This window comes from Amia ocellicauda, unplaced genomic scaffold, assembly GCF_036373705.1.
Source record: "Amia ocellicauda isolate fAmiCal2 unplaced genomic scaffold, fAmiCal2.hap1 HAP1_SCAFFOLD_118, whole genome shotgun sequence".
Classification (NCBI taxonomy): domain Eukaryota; kingdom Metazoa; phylum Chordata; class Actinopteri; order Amiiformes; family Amiidae; genus Amia; species Amia ocellicauda.
This window is the reverse complement of record NW_027102683.1, coordinates 37,587-56,379: the sequence shown is the minus strand read 5'-3', so window position 1 is coordinate 56,379 and position 18,793 is coordinate 37,587.

Sequence of the window (18,793 nt, the reverse complement as noted above, 5' to 3'; positions counted from 1 at the left end):
TAGAGTCAGAATTTGGCGTAAACAGAATGAGAACATGGATCCATCATGCCTTGTTACCACTGTGCAGGCTGGTGGTGGTGGTGTAATGGTGTGGGGGATGTTTTCTTGGCACACTTTAGGCCCCTTAGTGCCAATTGGGCATCGTTTAAATGCCACGGCCTACCTGAGCATTGTTTCTGACCATGTCCATCCCTTTATGACCACCATGTACCCATCCTCTGATGGCTACTTCCAGCAGGATAATGCACCATGTCACAAAGGTCGAATCATTTCAAATTGGTTTCTTGAACATGACAATGAGTTCACTGTACTAAACTGGCCCCCACAGTCACCAGATCTCAACCCAATAGAGCATCTTTGGGATGTGGTGGAACGGGAGCTTCGTGCCCTGGATGTGCATCCCACAAATCTCCATCAACTGCAAGATGCTATCCTATCAATATGGGCCAACATTTCTAAAGAATGCTTTCAGCACCTTGTTGAATCAATGCCACGTAGAATTAAGGCAGTTCTGAAGGCGAAAGGGGGTCAAACACAGTATTAGTATGGTGTTCCTAATAATCCTTTAGGTGAGTGTATATATATATATATATAAAATTTATAACTACTATATTGGATTTGTAACTGTTTACATTTGGAATAATATAAATTAAAGTGAAAATTGAATGATTGTATTAAATATATATCTGAATTGCAAAAATCCTATTATTTTCATCTGGTCACTTTGCTTATTTTCTGGTAAATAATTGTATTTATATTTGGTTTACTTTATAAACAAAACAAAAGTTTGTTTCTTTCCTAATATGGAATTCAGAATAATGAGTATACATTTGAAATTGAAATTGCTGATAATTCTCGTTTTGTGTCCCAATCCAGAGGAGAGATTGTACTGGCCCAGTCTCCAGCTCTCTCGGTTCAGCCAGGAGACAGAGACACTCCTGACTGCAAGACCAGCACAGCACTTGATGTCAAGGATAATACAAAGTGGTCACATCTAGCCTGGTACCTACCGAGTCCTGGAGAGGCTCCTAAACGTCTCAGTAAAATTATTAAAACTTTAATCAAACTCCTTAAGGTTTACACACTGTTCACAAATGTATTTAAAATACCTTGTAAAATACATGTTTGCATTATATTTAAATTAACCTTATGCATAGTAAACTTGTTTTACACGGTTTACACTACATATGTAAACCTGTTGTGTAACAACAATAAAATATGTTTAAACAATGCTTTTACCTGATTTTGATAACCTTTTGTATATGGTACCTGTCATAACATTTACGTGAATTTGTATGGGTAACAACCCCTTTACTACAAAAAAACTATAACAAATATGTATTTAATGGTAGGAAGAGGATGGAATGGCCGTGTGGCTGAGGAAACTCAGGCTCAAACTACACCATTTCTACAATGAGACCATTTTGAGGATGACGGGCAGCTCACTGTTACAACCATCGCTCACTGAATGTGTGTCTTTTGTGTCGTGAAGGAGAGCACACTGCACGACCGCTTAAGTACAGGGGGTCACACACTTAACGACTCATCTGAAGTCCTTTGTCGTGGGCCTCTCCGACACAGCCTTTTCTGTATTACTTACATGTTAATTTGGATTCATGTTGTTTTTTTCTGACTTTATGTGAAGGAAAAGACACAAATTCGCCCGTTTTCTCATTTGAAATAGGGTACATTTCAAAATATCACTGTCCTGATCACAAAAGCAAAGTTTGTGGGCAATAATAGCCATTTTATATACTTTTGAGGCATAAGCAATTAGGAAATAACGCTTACTACCCAGGAACAGAAATTGTGTAACATAGTGTTATCAGACATTTTTATACTTTGTTCAGACCAGCAGGGGGTGCTCTTTGGAAATCCACACTACAGCTCTGCCCACTCCCACCCTGCACACTCATAGGGGAATTGATCTGGATGAGCCGATCACTGTGCTCAGTCAGCTGGGGCTGTGCTGGGGAAATGTGTCTGGCCTGTAGCCTGTGCCCGTGTGAACAGCGACTATTCCTGGTTCAGAATTAAAGCATTCCTGACTCACTCTGGAGTTATCATTACTGTGATGCTGAGCTCCCAGTACTGCTGCGTGTGTCTGTATGTGCAGGCGTGTGTGTGTGAGTGTGAGTGGTCTTATTCAACACTGCTGATCTTGTGCTTCCTGATGTGTTACTGTTCAGCACTGGACTGCACATTGTGATGAAGCACAATCAACATAGCGAATAAAGCCAAATGAAAGTGAGACATACATAGTGAGGATGTTTTATTATTTTTGATCTTTTTTTTTTTGCCTTGCCATACAAATGTTACAATACAGTATACACTGAAAATGTATGTTGATCAAAATATATTTAGTGCTAAATGAATAAGGAACAGGATAAAAGGAGGAGTCTGATCACATGTTAAAATGTAATGTATCCAGTATAATGGAGACAAATATCACTAAGAATACATGCCTACTAAAAAGGGAAACATGTACATGCAGATTATATGCATCTGACCAGAGTCCAATTGCTTTGTGTTTCATTCAAAGCTCTGCAATGCTCGGCAGTTTCCATTGAACACAGACCTGGAGTCGTATGTTGTGTGATCCCTACAGACATCTTCAGGTTCTGTGGGGAAGTAATAGTCACTGAAATGTAACAGTGGGGATCATTAGGATTCAGGAAAAAATATACTTACAAATATGGTGCAATAAAATAAAACAAATATGACCCAATTGACCACACAACTAGGCATAAGCCGTCCTGTTAAATTTTACAATAAAAAAAAAAATCGATCTGCTTAATTTCAGTTTTTAATAGGTCACCCCTACCTGCATTTAGAGCTCTAATTGTTTCAGTACAATTATTAAAATGGCAACCAACTATGAATGAATGCATGATGCATCAGCCAGACCTTATGATTTATCTAAGAAGTGGGAACTGAAGAACAATGCTAATTACAGCAAGAAATGTAGACTGTTGATAAGAGTGGTGTAGCGTAAGGTACACTTATACATTTCAGTTAGAGAAGTGAATTTAAGTATCACCTTATCAAGAATCCTAGAATCTTGTAGAACTCAATTTCTGTAATATTTGGGCGCAGACACCAATTCCAAAGATACAAATTCTCAAGCTTATTAAAAACAAAAATAAAATGTAGCACTACACTAGTTATACAAAAAGGGAAAAACTGATTAAAATTCACTCAAGATCAACAAATCTGAGACAAATCACTTCTGTGACAAAATCAAATAACATGGAATCGCATATGATAACACTTCAATCGTTAAACAAAATTACAAACACATTGACTACAATACCGGTTAGTAAGACGAAGGTGAGTCTCTCATTAGTACTGTTAGTCGGACATCAAATAACTATGCAGGTTAGTATTTATGTCAAATAAATTCTCGTTATATATATCAGTCTCATTTACGTTTGGGTGCTGAGAAAGATTCTATCATTTCTTGTTACCACAATTCCCCTTAATTGATTATTATTCAGTGATTAAGGATAGGCAGGGCCACCTATAATCTAGTGTCTATTAACGTGTGTTAATTTCAGACTAAACAGTTAAACAGGAATGAGAAGATATTTCTCGGCCTTGACAGGTTTTATTTCTAAAATTGTCAAACAAAACAGTTTAATGCAACACACATTTATATTTAAGAAAATACTAAATGATATTACACATTCTAAAGTTCATGACTCACAGAGTAACATTTCTAATTGATTTCTCAAATATCATGAATAATTAACTCCAAACTGTTAAACTTATCTGAACTTCGTCGCAGAGAGGCCTCTCTGTCTTCGGGATCAGATAAAAACACACGGCACGAGGTTCCACGGGGCGGGACGAGGTCCGTGTGGTTTGGAACAAAGGCAGTCCGGTTCGGCTTCGTCCAGTAACTTCCTGAGTCGATGCTCCTGGAAGCTGGGGTCTCGTGAAAGTAGAGTCTTTTCCAAACAGATTTTCCACTGGTTTGAAGGCTCCAAGGTTGTGCACAGGATGTCTTCTTTGCAAGCAGGGTTTTCCACCGTAGTTACTTGAAGACAAAGTCTTTGAGGAAAGCAGGGCCCTGTTCGTTTCCAAGGGTCAAGTTTCTTAAGACTCAATAGCTAATTAAATGACTGAACACTTCTGTATTACAGTCGACTTAGTCAATTGTCCAGCTGCATACACTCCACTGATCAGGTGGGCACAGGCGGGCAGCGCAGGTTCTAAAGTTCTTTAATTAATAAAGTCCTTTTAAGAATTCTTCGTCCGGCTCAATCTCCTTCTCCCAGTTAACTCTTCTACTTGGTTCTGGTTTCTGGTTCTGGTTCTGGCAACAGAGCTACAAGTTGAGCTGTGGCAGTGACTTACCGGTTCAGGTGAGAGAGAGAGAAAAAGTGCTGTGCGCTACCTTTTATACCTTTTAGATCATAGGCGATTGGTTCTTGAGTTTGCCAGGTTGGATTTCGGTTTCAGCCCCCAGTCTACTATTGGAGGGGGCTCGATTTATGCCTGATGTCAATCCATGCTATCTTTTGGAAATGCCGGTTGGCCTGGGTTCGTAGCTCTGTTTCGGGATTTCGGCTGTCACCTGATTCAAAGGGGTTTATGACCTCCAGGCCATGTTCCCCAGACGATTTCACAGCAGGGATTCCAAGCCATTTGGCCCATTCTAGGTGAGCCGACTCCCAAAACTGTCACTTTGACGTAGAACAGTTCATGGGCCGATGAGCTCGGGAATTCTGGTAACTGTGGGGGAGAGGTCTTCTTTAGATCAGAGCTGCAGCTCAGGGCTAGAATGCCCTTATCACAATACACCCCCTTAACGCTACAGTGGATTGGGGTTTATGCTCTTATTGGTGCAACTGTACTCTATCTTTTGGATACACAGGTGTACGAGTTTGTGGTTTACAATTGTATTACTGGTGTGACACCGAGTTTGTGGTTTAGTGTGTTTATAATCTTTAGGGGTCTTCTATTTCTAATCGTGGTCCAACAGTGAGAAGGGAGACCCCCACTTTCTCCTTCATAGATTCACATCGTTTTAGGTCAATTTGCAATAAACTGATTTGAACCTTCATTTGTTCCCTCTGTTGAGTCAGCCCTCTTGGAACTGAAGTAGAATACAAACCCAGGACAAAAATAAATACAACAACATCCTTGTAAATTGTATATCAGTCATTAAAAACATCACGCCAGTATGGGCTATGGGCTGTTTTTATTAAAGTTGTCCAAAGCACGGATCATTCCGGGTTACATTTAAAGGCTTTCTTTTGCGTGTTTCTTCACAATACCCAACACCATCAGTCAAATATATTATTTCTCTAGTTAAATATCTCCTTGGTCTCCGTTTCTTCGTTCAAAATAAGGTCGTCATGTATGTCCCGCCTTCTAACGCAACCAATCAAACCCATTATTTTCGTTTCTGTCCTATAAGAGCCGGTTTCCAAAACCCCGGCTTCACTGATTGGTCACTTACTTCTGCTTGAAGGCGGGCCTCGGCAGAGTGACAGTGCAGAGAGCCTTTCACAGGTGACACTTATTTGAAAGAAAAACGCGAGGAAGTAATACTGAAGTATGGAAACGCTGTGCGATGGGCTGTAAGACCTTCACCGGGAAAGATGAGTTAAACACAGCGAGCAACACAGTGCGAGGGCCTGGACACCATTCAATGCGTCCATCATCAGCAGAGACATCACGTCTCATCCAGAGCTCCGTGCTGCGCTGCGTCGCTTCAGAGGAAACTGCGCTGATTCACAGACGGGTTTGCGGACGCGCCGTCTCACTTCCAGGAGTATAAAAGCGCGCAGGCGCAAACTGCAGGGCCTTGACCAGCCATTGTGCACAAGAAGCGCGCAGTCTGACTCTCCAGTCACAATGGCTGCGATGCTCTTTCTCTAAACTCGCCCTGCTGAGGAACAGGACGCCTCTACAGTTCTCTTCCCGAAACTGCACAAGAAAACAGCTGTAAGGTCGGGCCTCTGTCCTGGACTGAGAGCCTGTACTGGCTGTAGATTAGCGGCCGCTGGCTCATTTGGCGGGAGAGTCCCGGGCTGCTCGGCTGTGTCGCTGGACTCGGGCTCAGTGCGCTTGCGCTGCTGTGTCGGCGCTGAATGATGTGCAGATCAAATGTTGATGCTGCGGGACGTGGTTACTGGAGACTAAAACAGTTCAGTTGGCTTATTTCAATCAGCCCGCGGGGTTTCAGTTTGCGAAACGCTCGTTGTTTCTGTGTTTAGTCACTCATTTGCAGTGCTGGTGTGTGTGACAATATAACATTTTGCAGTGTGGACGCATTATGTTCAGCGGGCGATGCTTGGCTCTTCAGACTGTGCAATGTGTGCGTTTGCTGCAGTGAATGGACTGGACGGGGTTGGGGGGGCTTATAAAGGGGGGGTGCTAGAAAACGTCATAGCCCCGGGATCAATGAGGTTTAATGCGGGCCTGTATGTAGGACTACAGACATGTCACACATGTGGTCGTATGTCGTGACCCACGCCCGTGCATTAAGTTGGTCTTTCCAGTATGTATGTCCACACTTACTGTACTTAACTGTATAAATTGGAAGTTGAAAAATGGATCATATCTTGAATTGCTTCGTTTAAATGTAAATTTTAATTTGTAATGTTGATGCCTTGTACGTAACTGTGTTCTTGCACTTTGTATTGCACTTATGTTGTAAGTCGTCCTGTAAGGGCGTCCGCAAAGAAATAAAAATAATAATAATAATAATGACATCACAATGTGATGTGTACGTCACAGTGGTCTCCCATGTTTAAAAGCCATCTGATAAACCCGCACAGTCTACAGTTCAACGCATTGAAGAAGCAACTATATTATATACTGCAAAGCTCTTCAGCATTTTGACGATGGAAAACAGAAAGACCATGAAAACCGTGAGCTTTCGCTGAATTAATTAATTGATGTCAAGTTATTCATTAATTGATTTGAAGTGTCAATATCTTATGTTGTATTAGTATGATTTGTTAATTAGTTACCAAGTGTGTTACTGATTAACTGTTAACTGTACTATTGTAGTGAGTTGTATAAGTATATTACTGTAATGTGCTAGTGAGCTGTTGCGGTGAGCTGTGAGTGTGTTACACCACTGTGCTAGTAAGCTTGTCAGTGTGTAACTGTGTTAATGTTAGTTTGCTGTTTTAGTGAGCTTTGTGTGACTGTGTTACTGCCCTCTGCTACTGAGCTGTGTGTATCTGTAACTGTGTGTATTGAGTGTTATTTTCCTTGTGTGTGTATTCATATGTTATATGTGTTAATTGACTTTGCAGAGTGTCCAAGAGTGCTCTGACGAATGTATCAGAGTTGTCCTGAACAGCCTGCTGCATCAGCTGTGTCCCATCTCCTGTGATAGGGAGGTGTGCCCCACCTCCTGTGATAGGAGGCTGTACTTCAGGCGGGAGGCGCTGGAGGACATCCTGCTGCTGCAGGTATCCAAGGTGGTGTCCAGGTCTCCAGGTAAGGTGATCTTCCTGCAGATGCGGAAGACGGCAGGGCTGCTGTCACAATGCGACCTGGATCGCACGGCAGTGGCCCCTGTACTCCTGGAGCTGCGGCAGGATTTGACCCTGGATGGGGACCTGCGTGTGGCCGACCTGGAGAGCAGTCCAGTCCTACAGCAGAGACTGGCCAGCGCAGTGGCCAACAGGCTGCTGCCCGACGCCCATCCCTCCGTCTGCCCCACCGTGGGCTTCAGGCCCGCAGTCATCGCTCAGGCCCGGGAGCTGAGCGTCACCAGGGAGGCTGAGGAGCCGACACCTGCGGTACGTACAGTGTGAGCAGCAGCCCTGAAGCTGCACAAACACACACACAATGTTTGAGCCAAAGCACGATCAGATACAAGAAAAAGTATAACTTTTCAGGACTACCGCTGTACATTAAGTTATGATCAAATCATTATGTGAGTGTATCTATTTCATACTTTACAATCAACTAGACATCAATATTTCTCTTGCCACTTGTGTGAATAATAATTAATGTATAATGTATGTGTTGGTGTAAAGATTTTAAGGCCTGAAAGGGACCTTGATTCTACTCAGTCATATTGACACTCATAAAACTTGAATGAATACATCTTCAAACTAAAAGCTGCTGTGTGCACCAAACACCGTCCACAGTCGTTGAATTAAGGAAACACACAAATACTTTGATACTGCACTAATAATAATATACTGAATACATTCACAGCTTAAACAGGTTTGTTTAGTTTTACACAGTACAGCAATTAACCTGCCAAATAGCCTGTCATTAATTAACAATCTTAAATTGGACTTTATTACATATATCTGTATTGTTTGATAACATTTGCAGCTGTACAGTAGCCCTTGGCAAGATGGCAGCTTTGCCCACATTTTCTACCAAATGTGAATGAACAGGGCAGCGCTTGTATTATTCATTTTTCTGGCAGCAACAGATTGGCACCTTTTCCCATGAAATGAGTCCGTGTGTTACTGCACTGTTGTACTGCGCTGTGTGTGTTACTGTGTTGATATAGTAAGCGGTGTGTAAGTGATACTGTGCTGTTGCAGTGAGCTGTGAGTGTGTTACACCACTGTGCTAGTAAGCTTGTCAGTGTGTAACTGTGCTGTGTGTTAATGTTAGTTTGCTGTTTTAGTGAGCTGTGTGTGAGTGTGTTACTGCCCTCTGCTACTGAGCTGTGTGTATCTGTAACTGTTTGTGTGTGTATTGAGTTTTATTGTCCTTGTGTGTGTATTCATATGTTATATGTGTTAATTGACTTTGCAGAGTGCCCCAGAGTGCTCTGATGAATGTATCAGTGTTGTTGTGCGCAGTCTGCTGCAGCAGCTGTGCCCCATCTCCAGTGACAGGAAGCTGCAGCGCAGGTGGGAGGCGCTGGAGGACATCCTGCTGCTGCAGGTATCCGTGCTGGTGTCCAGGTCTCCAGGGAAGGTGATCTTCCTGCAGAAGCTGTGGACGGCAGGGCTGCTGTCACAATGCGACCTGGATCGCACGGCAGTGGCCCCTGTTCTCCTGGAGCTGCGGGAGGATTTGACCCTGGATGGGGACCTGCGTGTGGCCGACCTGGAGAGCAGTCCAGTCCTACAGCAGAGACTGGCCAGCGCAGTGGCCAACAGGCTGCTGCCCGACGCCCATCCCTCCGTCTGCCCCACCGTGGGCTTCAGGCCCGCAGTCATCGCTCAGGCCCAGGAGCTGAGCGAGACCAGGGAGGCTGATTTGCCGACACCTGCGGTACGTACAGTGTGAGCAGCAGCCCTGAAGCTGCACAAACACACACACAATGTTTGAGCCAATGCACGATCAGATACAGGAAAGAGTATAACTTTTCAGGACTACCGCTGTACATTAAGTTATGATCATATAATTATGTGAGTGTATCTATTTCATACTTTACAATCAACTAGACATCAATATTTCTCTTGCCACTTGTGTGAATAATAATTAATGTATAATGTATGTGTTGGTGTAAAGATTTTAAGGCCTGAAAGGGACCTTGATTCTACTCAGTCATATTGACACTCATAAAACTTGAATGAATACATCTTCAAACTAAAAGCTGCTGTGTGCACCAAACACCGTCCACAGTCGTTGAATTAAGGAAACACACAAATACTTTGATACTGCACTAATAATAATATACTGAATACATTCACAGCTTAAACAGGTTTGTTTAGTTTTACACAGTACAGCAATTAACCTGCCAAATAGCCTGTCATTAATTAACAATCTTAAATTGGACTTTATTACATATATCTGTATTGTTTGATAACATTTGCAGCCGTACAGTAGCCCTTGGCAAGATGGCAGCTTTGCCCACATTTTCTACCACATGTGAATGAACAGGGCAGCGCTTGTATTATTCATTTTTCTGGCAGCAACAGATTGGCACCTTTTCCCATGAAATGAGTCCATGTGTTTCTGCACTGTTGTACTGCGCTGTGTGTGTTACTGTGTTGATATAGTCAGCGGTGTGTAAGTGATACTGCGCTGTTGCAGTGAGCTGTGAGTGTGTTACACCACTGTGCTAGTAAGCTTGTCAGTGTGTAACTGTGCTGTGTGTTAATGTTAGTTTGCTGTTTTAGTGAGCTGTGTGTGAGTGTGTTACTGCCCTCTGCTACTGAGCTGTGTGTATCTGTAACTGTTTGTGTGTGTATTGAGTTTTATTGTCCTTGTGTGTGTATTCATATGTTATATGTGTTAATTGACTTTGCAGAGTGCCCCAGAGTGCTCTGATGAATGTATCAGAGTTGTTGTGCGCAGTCTGCTGCAGCAGCTGTGCCCCATCTCCAGTGACAGGAAGCTGCAGCGCAGGCGGGAGGCGCTGGAGGACATCCTGCTGCTGCAGGTATCCGTGCTGGTGTCCAGGTCTCCAGGGAAGGTGATCTTCCTGCAGAAGCTGTGGACGGCAGGGCTGCTGTCACAATGCGACCTGGATCGCACGGCAGTGGCCCCTGTTCTCCTGGAGCTGCGGGAGGATTTGACCCTGGATGGGGACCTGCGTGTGGCCGACCTGGAGAGCAGTCCAGTCCTACAGCAGAGACTGGCCAGCGCAGTGGCCAACAGGCTGCTGCCCGACGCCCATCCCTCCGTCTGCCCCACCGTGGGCTTCAGGCCCGCAGTCATCGCTCAGGCCCAGGAGCTGAGCGAGACCAGGGAGGCTGATTTGCCGACACCTGCGGTACGTACAGTGTGAGCAGCAGCCCTGAAGCTGCACAAACACACACACAATATTTGAGCCAAAACATGGATTATTATTTACTTATTTACGAGACTGAATTTGTGTGCTTTACTGAAAGGATAGACTGGTTTAGTTCAGTTCGATTGTTTAGGATCCCACTGGAAAACATTTCTATATGCTGTTATTAATTGACATCTATGTCTTAGTTTGCTGCTGATCCTGCAACAGCCGTGTGCGTCAGTCCCTCCTGCGTGTCACACAGCCGCACACTGCGCATGACGGCCTCATCAGCAGAGCTCTGTGTGTAGCGTTTGTACTGAGAGATTCTGCCCTTTCTGCACACAGACCCGTCCAACACAGCCAGGAGCAGCAAGGCAGGCCAGAGGGGAGCCGGCACATCTCCCAGCAGGTACGTTCTGATGCGATGAGTCTCTCAGTGGGAAGCGCGCCGTCTCTCTCCAGTGGGTTAGTTGGTTTTCATAAGGAGCACTTGAAAATGTATTTCACAGGAGTAGCAATTGTTTTTTCTGTAGTTTCCTTCAACACTTGAGCTTTGAACCGAATCCAGAGGCCAGAGTAACAGGACAGAGTGGGGAGGCGATGAAGGGGGACAGAGACAGTGACGTGTGTTTCGCTCTGTGTTTCAGGGACTGCAGAGGCGAGTGGCAAGACCAAGCGCGCCAAGAGGAGGCGCATTCGCCGCTACTGACTGACCATGATCTCGGCCGCACTGTCCCAAATTCACTGTGTGAGGGTCCCTTAATAAACAAATTGGCCTGCCGCCAAATGAATGCATTACAGATGTTTTTATGGTGTTTTTATGTTTTTGAAACAATCCATATAATGAGTAAATAAGCAGCACAGATGTTTGCTGTAATATTACTGCAATCTACCAGTCCCACGGCCACAGACCAGCACTCTTCTTCCAGGCCAAGCACTTCCACTTTTCCCCACTAGATAACACCATCACCCTTACTTACCAGTCACTTCTCCCAGCTCCCCTCAATCAATCAATCAACATTCCTGAACACCATGTGCACTTGTTCAGTCACCCTGTGCTCCCATTCGCTCTGCACCTCCCAACTTGGTGTCCTGCTTCCCTCTGCTCTACATATGAACCCCTCACTGGCTCTCACACTGTGTGAAGTTTGGTCAGTGTTTGTGACATTGTTGAGTAGTGTCTCAGTGCTGTGTTATATTGTTGTATCCTTGATCTCCTGATTTACCTCCCAACCATGACTTTGGACTTTCCTTGATTTCCTGTTTGCCTGATCGCTTACCTGTGACCCTTACCTGTGACGATGACCCCGTCTTTGCCGTGCCCTGTTCTGTAGCTATAGGACCCGTGCCTGTCTGACAACCTCTGTCACGCATTGTAACTGGGTCCCCTGTTACCATGTCCCGCGGGCCGTGACAACCATCATCACCACTATATACTTTGCACAACTTGCGATTAGCACTACGACCCGGATCCGGTGATGCATTGCTGAGCGAGCAACCCACGAGAGATTTGACTCAATCTCCCGCTCGGTGCATCACTGCCTTAACTAAACCTTTGCTAAACAAGAGCCTGACCTCCTTATTCAGCTCAAATCCATCACCCGTTCTTTCCAGGCTGTTTCAGCTCATTGGGGAACTGCGGGTGTTTTTGATTACTGTCAGCCATTGGCCAAAGCCGATTTGCTGTAACTGATTTTTTTGCTACAGTTTCGTGAGCAGCATTAGGAAGCAGAACGACATATACTCGTTACGAAGTGCTCGGACTGTTACAGAACACCGCCTGGCGTTGCCAAGAAAAGCACATCTTGCCACTGCTGTCCACTTTACTGCACATATTCCCAAGACATGATGTCCTGCATCAGTAATTCACATATCCAGAGTAGTAAGCAGTAATTGTTGGGGTAAAATTGCTTTCCAGTAAGATACTAGTTAAAACTTGCTCTTATAAGGGTTTCCTTGTTCTTATTTGGATTTCTCTTCTCAGACTTATCTGTGTGGCAGATAGAGATAATTTACTGCCGTGGACATTCTGTAGTCAACGAACCAAAACTATATAACCTGTTCTTATCAGTATAGTGTGTGCTGTGTCCTTGGTACCAGTGCTTCCATGTCTGGATGAAATATTGTTTCCCCAATTATAAAGAATACCTCATGAATTATTGCTTCCCGAGTCTCAGAACTGCCCAACTTTCAATAAACGAAGATAAACGAACAGACATTGTGTCAGTGACTTTACTTCCTGGGCCTGTCTCCTGCTGAGAGTCTACACTGTTACTGGAAGCGCTCACTGGGGTGCCTGATTCACTGGGATCCGAAGGGTTGCTTCAACTGAAGCTTTGTACCATAACAGTAATACAATAAAATCACACAGCATTTCAGATGTGAACTGGCAGAATACTGAACACACAGTGAGGATACCATGATGTCATTCTTCCAAAGGATTTTCTGTTTGTTTATAATGCCAATTCCCAAGCTGGTTGTACCTGCACATGTTTTGGATGTCCTCCACACTTAGCCTTTCTTCTGTTTATGACCTCAAGGGCATCCATTGTGGAGTGCTGGTGGTATATTCTAGAAAGCAGCAAAGATTTGATTTGATTTGATAAGATGTCTTTTTAAAACAGGTTGGTACACAAAAGGCAGCTTGTTTAAGGTGTGGGAGCCAGATGTCAAATACAGAATTCTGGGGTCGCTTTTCTATACAGCAAGTATCAATTAAAGGTGGGAAATTTAAACAACTTAGATCCTAAATCCTAAATCCATCCTAAATCCATCCTAAATCATTTAAAACTAGTGTTTTACGATCAAAGCTATTGAACAATATTGAGTCACTTGAATACTGAATAAATTGTACACTATAACAAGCACAAGGATATTGAATGTCTAGACATCTAAGTCCATATCGCTGGAACTTTCTGCAAATCCGTCTTTGCAAAAAGAAACGACTCTTCAAATTTCATTTCTAAGGCCAACCTTCAAATACTAAAACTGTCTTCCAGTGTCCTGGTGACAATGGAGTGATACGGTCACCCTAAGAATGAATCATCACAAATCAATGGTCCCCCCAAAGATTTTCCCCACTATTATTATTATTTTTATTTCTTGGCAGATGCACTTATCCAGGGCGACTTACATCATAAGAGCAAACAAAGTGCAAGAATACACTTAAGTACAAGGCATCAATCAATACAAATTCAATTTAACTAAAACATAGCAATTCAAAATAATATATTTCACAAATTCCAATTTACACAAGTACAGTAAGTGACTTCCTACATCCTGGACGGTGAAAGCTAAGTGCTGTCAAGATGTAGGGTTACAGACGAGGGCTACTAATAATGCAAGGAGCATAATAAAAACTGTGAAGTGCTATCTAGCAGGGATAGAGGACTAATACTACAAGTACTGTCGGAAAAGATGCGTTTTGAGTAAGCGCCGGAATGAGGTCAAGGACTGTGCTGTTTTGACTTCGGTGGGCAGGTCGTTCCACCACTTAGGGGCCAGGGATGAGTAGGAGCGGCTCTGGAGGAAGGAGAGTGGAGAGGAGGCAGAGTTAGTCTTCTGGCGCTGGAGGAGCACAGTGGTCTGGAAGGGATGTATGGAGAGACGAGTGTCTGAAGGTAGCTTGGTGCAGTGTGGTCGAGACAGCGGTAGGTGAGGGTCAAAGTCTCGAACTGAATGCGTGCCGGTATCGGGAGCCAGTGGAGGGAGCGGAGCAGTGGAGTAGCGTGTGTGAATCGGAGCAGAGAGAATACCAGACGAGCCGCAGAGTTCTGGATGAGCTGAAGTGGCGGGTAGTAGATGTAGGCAGGCCGGCCAGGAGGGAGTTGCAGTCGTCCAGGCGGGAGAGGACAAAGTCCAGGCGGGAGAGGACCACTAACTAATTTTCCCCACTAACTCCTGGAGCTGGAGGGTTTAGTATTCAGTGACAGGAATTCAGGCAGATGGGACTGTAGTGCAGTCAGGGTCTGCGTTGGACTGGCTCTCTCGCCTGTGTGCTCAGGGCGATGGGAGTACGCAGAACACAGCCAAGAACGAAGGGGAGAATGTGCTGTTCCCTGTCCTCTGTGATCACTGTGCCACTGAGGGGCACTACAGGGACCAGGGACCACTGCCGCTGGGGCTTTCCCCGCTGGCATCTCCTCTGCCCGCTGTGCGTAGGAGCCTCTCTCACAGTGCCAGCGCTCCCACACAGAATAGCAGTGCTGCGTCCTCATGACATCTGTGTTTGAAAAGAGCAGCTGATGGAGACGGGGGGTGGGGGGTAAATGTGTTTAGAGCTGCTCTAGAAATCCATTCATTGTGTACGACTAAATTAAGAAAATGTTTTAATGTATTTATTTATTAATTGAAAGACTGATGTCAGCAAATTAATGTATGCGGGCAGTCCTGGAAACCCCCTCCACCAAACGCAGTCTCATTCAGAGGTGTCACACAGCCCGTGATTGTTCCTGCAGTGGTTCTCACTCTTATCAAATAATTAATTTACAAATGGTTTATAAATGCAAGAACAACAGACCTTGTGTTAAAAACATACACTTAATTAGAGGGAGGAATCTGTCGTATCTTGAAATTAAAGTTATTTAACCTAATTGTTAAAGCATTTGTATTTGTAAATGTTTTACCCTGATGGATCTACTTACTGATTTTATTTGAAATATATATATATATGTATATATATATATATATTTTTTTTTTATATGCCTACAAAATCCCTGACTTTGTGCACGTGTACCTAGAAGAATTGATGCTGGTTTGAAGGCAAAGGGTGGTCACACCAAATATGGACTTTATTTGTGTTCACTCACTTTGCATTTAGTTAATTGATAAATATAATCTATTAACAACTGACAACTGCAAGCATGAAACACATACAAAACACAGAACTAGAGACCACATTACAAGGATATAATATAATAAAAAAATGTATTTTACTGCAATTCTTAAGTTTCATAAAATGATTTATATGACTTCTAGGAGCAATCTGCAAACTACATAGTGAAAAATGCAATTAGTCTTCAAGAAACACACACAGCAGACAGAAATAAGCACAACATTGTATTTATATGACCCAAGACTGCATTTTACTAAACCCTGAAACCCTGAAAATTCACTACAAACTCTACGTTACACAGTCAGACACAGAAACAGAGAGGCTCACCCTCAACATATTCCAACACTTACAAAAATGATGATGTAACTTAAAGGTTAACCAGTAGCACTGGGGTATTATTAATCTATTACTCTATTCATGCAACGCCCCCAGACAGCAGCTCCTTAAGAGAGGACACTGTCAAATTTAACATTCAATAAAAAGCCACTGTTTTGACCATTTTCAGTTGAATGAATCCTGAGCATCAAATGCATTGAGACCGTACACAGCTTTCAGTACACAGCCTTGTACTTTAAGATATTTTGTATATTTAGGCTACCCAGTTATTGCTGAAATAAAATGTTATTTTATTAGAGCAGTAAACAAAAGGGGAGACTAAAGAAATAAGCTTCTCATTTCTATCATTACAGTGTGAACTAACCTGAATATGTAAACTATACACCTAACAATTGCTTAGAATGAAATGCTTTTCTTTATGAAATGTAAGATTAGTGCTCAAAATAATTAGGCATCTATATTTCTACCCGGGATTGATTATGTTGACTGTTTATGGCTCTGCTTTGCCGTTAATCCAGATTTCACTTTGTTCTCTATGGGTGGTTTTCACAGAGCATTAGCACTAGTTTAAGGACATTACGCAGAAAATGGCACTCACCATTGTTTGGTATACAAAATGATTAAGCCTGAAGGCCAATAAAGCATTGGTTTACAGTAGTATACTAGGCTAGCATAAGTAATTTGCTTACAGTCTGAATTAAACCTAGTCACAATGACATGTAGCTGAATTCAAGAGCCAGCCGCATGCTTTTTTAGTTGACAAGGGCAAGAGCTTTAAATAGTTTTCTAGTCTTTCATGTAGTTTTCTCTTGTCAGTCTGTATGTGTGTGTGTGTGTGTTCAGCTCTTGTGTTTTATATCATACACAAAGAGTATGGAACAAACTGCCAGTCATGCTGTTGTTTAACTGCTTGGCTGTGTCTCACATGTACCAACTTTTAAAATCTCAATTTGACTTCCTAGTAAAAGTTACAAAGTGAGGGAAACTTAACCAAAGATGAAGAACCGTCTATTTTTTTAATTAAACCTTAATCATTTTTGCAATTATAAATAAGCTGAATACCTAAACTGAGCACATTGCCACCGCTTAGTCAGACATGTTTTTATTTAAAGTGACTTTAAAGATCTAAAATGTCCACATAACAGATATATTTACACAGAAACGTGGTTCCTTATGAGACTGGTGAAGTAAAGGCTTAAAAGTGGTAATAATAAAAGTAAAGAAATGTGTCAATATTGGGCTCTTAAAGGGAAGTGTATAGAAACAACTCATTAGGGCTATTAAAATAAGTAAACTGTGCGGCAATAATCAAATTGCTCTGTAGTAGAAAGCCATGAAACCCGGTCTGATTACAAGTTTGTTCTTTTATTGTTCTTCTTAGTTTTCTCTCTGGTTTAGGGTCCTGGAAAAGGACAGCACACACTTATCAGACTGGGTGTGAAGCGGCAGAGCCCTGAACGCGGCTATCAGTAGCAAGCGATGGCTATGTTCTAGATAAGGCCCTTCGACCAGGCCTGGCCAAATCAACCCCACGACAGAGCCAGAGAGATCGAGTTTATGTAGCTGTCCTACCAACCCAGTTCTCAGAGTGTCTGTTTTTTACTAAAAATGTTTTTATTCAAAACAGCCCTATACTTTCTCACTCTATATTGATAAATGTACATTAAGTTAAAAAAATAAATAAACACACTTTGATGTTGTGGTATTGCATGAGCATTTCTCTTCTTTCCTGTGTATCAATCTGCTTAGACTGGTGTCAATGAATGCAAAACGTTTCTGAAACAGAAGCAAACTGCCCCCTACTGGACTCTCTCCTGTACTGCACACAATCTGACAGCCTCAACACAGTCTGAGACGCCAGGCCTATAACTCACAATCAGCGCACTGTTTCACTGCATCGCAAGTGATGGACGATTTGTGGCAAAGATTCAAGAAATCAGCAACTTGCCTCTTCACTGTCACACCACAAAAGACAACCGGCAGGACACTGTCACTGAGTCAGAGCTGTATATAAGTCATTTATACACCATCTCTAGTAACACGAAACTCAAACACACCAAAGAAAGACAATTTCATTTTGCTAATATATATATATATATATTACCCTTTGCCCCAGTAGGCTGTACACACAAACATTTTAGAGGTAAGATTGCAATTGTAATTTAAAATAAAGTTTTGCAAACACATCTAGATACACATGACCCTTTAAAGCATACTGTATACCAAGTGCTGCTGTTCCTGGTCCATCAGAGCTTGTCCAGCTCTCTTTAAAGCTTGGACACTTTCAGAAATGGGAAGAGTGAGGTGCACTGGCTCTACCCAGACCAATCATTTGCACAAATAGGACATTAAGTGCTCAGGTGGAACAAGAACCGGAAGACAGCGCAGGTCCTCCAGGACCAGGACTGGGGACCCTGCTCAAAAACATCCATCTGACTCTCTTGCTCTGAAGCGAAGGGAGGAGGATGAAAAGCAATCAACTCATTAGGTCTGTTGACATGGAATGGAAACAGCACTTTCGGGAGGAACACAGGGTAAGGCCGTAGCGTGACCCTGGAGACATCTCACGCAAAATGGACACACGATGGTTGTACGGACAGGGCATGTAACTCGCTCATGCGTTTTGCAGAGGTGATTGCCAGCAAAAACACCAGCTTCAGCTCAGCTGAATTCAGTTGCTCAAATGGGGCTTGGAAAAGTGTGTCCAGCACTACATCAAGGCGCCATGCGAGCAGTGAAGGGGTGCGAGGAGGCCACAGCCATCGAGCTCCCTTTAAAAACTGCACAGCCAGGAAATGAGACTCAGGGATCTCGCCATCAATCTGGACATGACATGGCCACCAGATACACTTTGAGCGTGGATGGGGACTTGCCCTGGTCCAACAGCTCTTGTAGAAAATGCAATGCAACCCTGATGGGGCAATGAATTGGTTCCTGACCGCTGTCTTGGCACCAGGTGC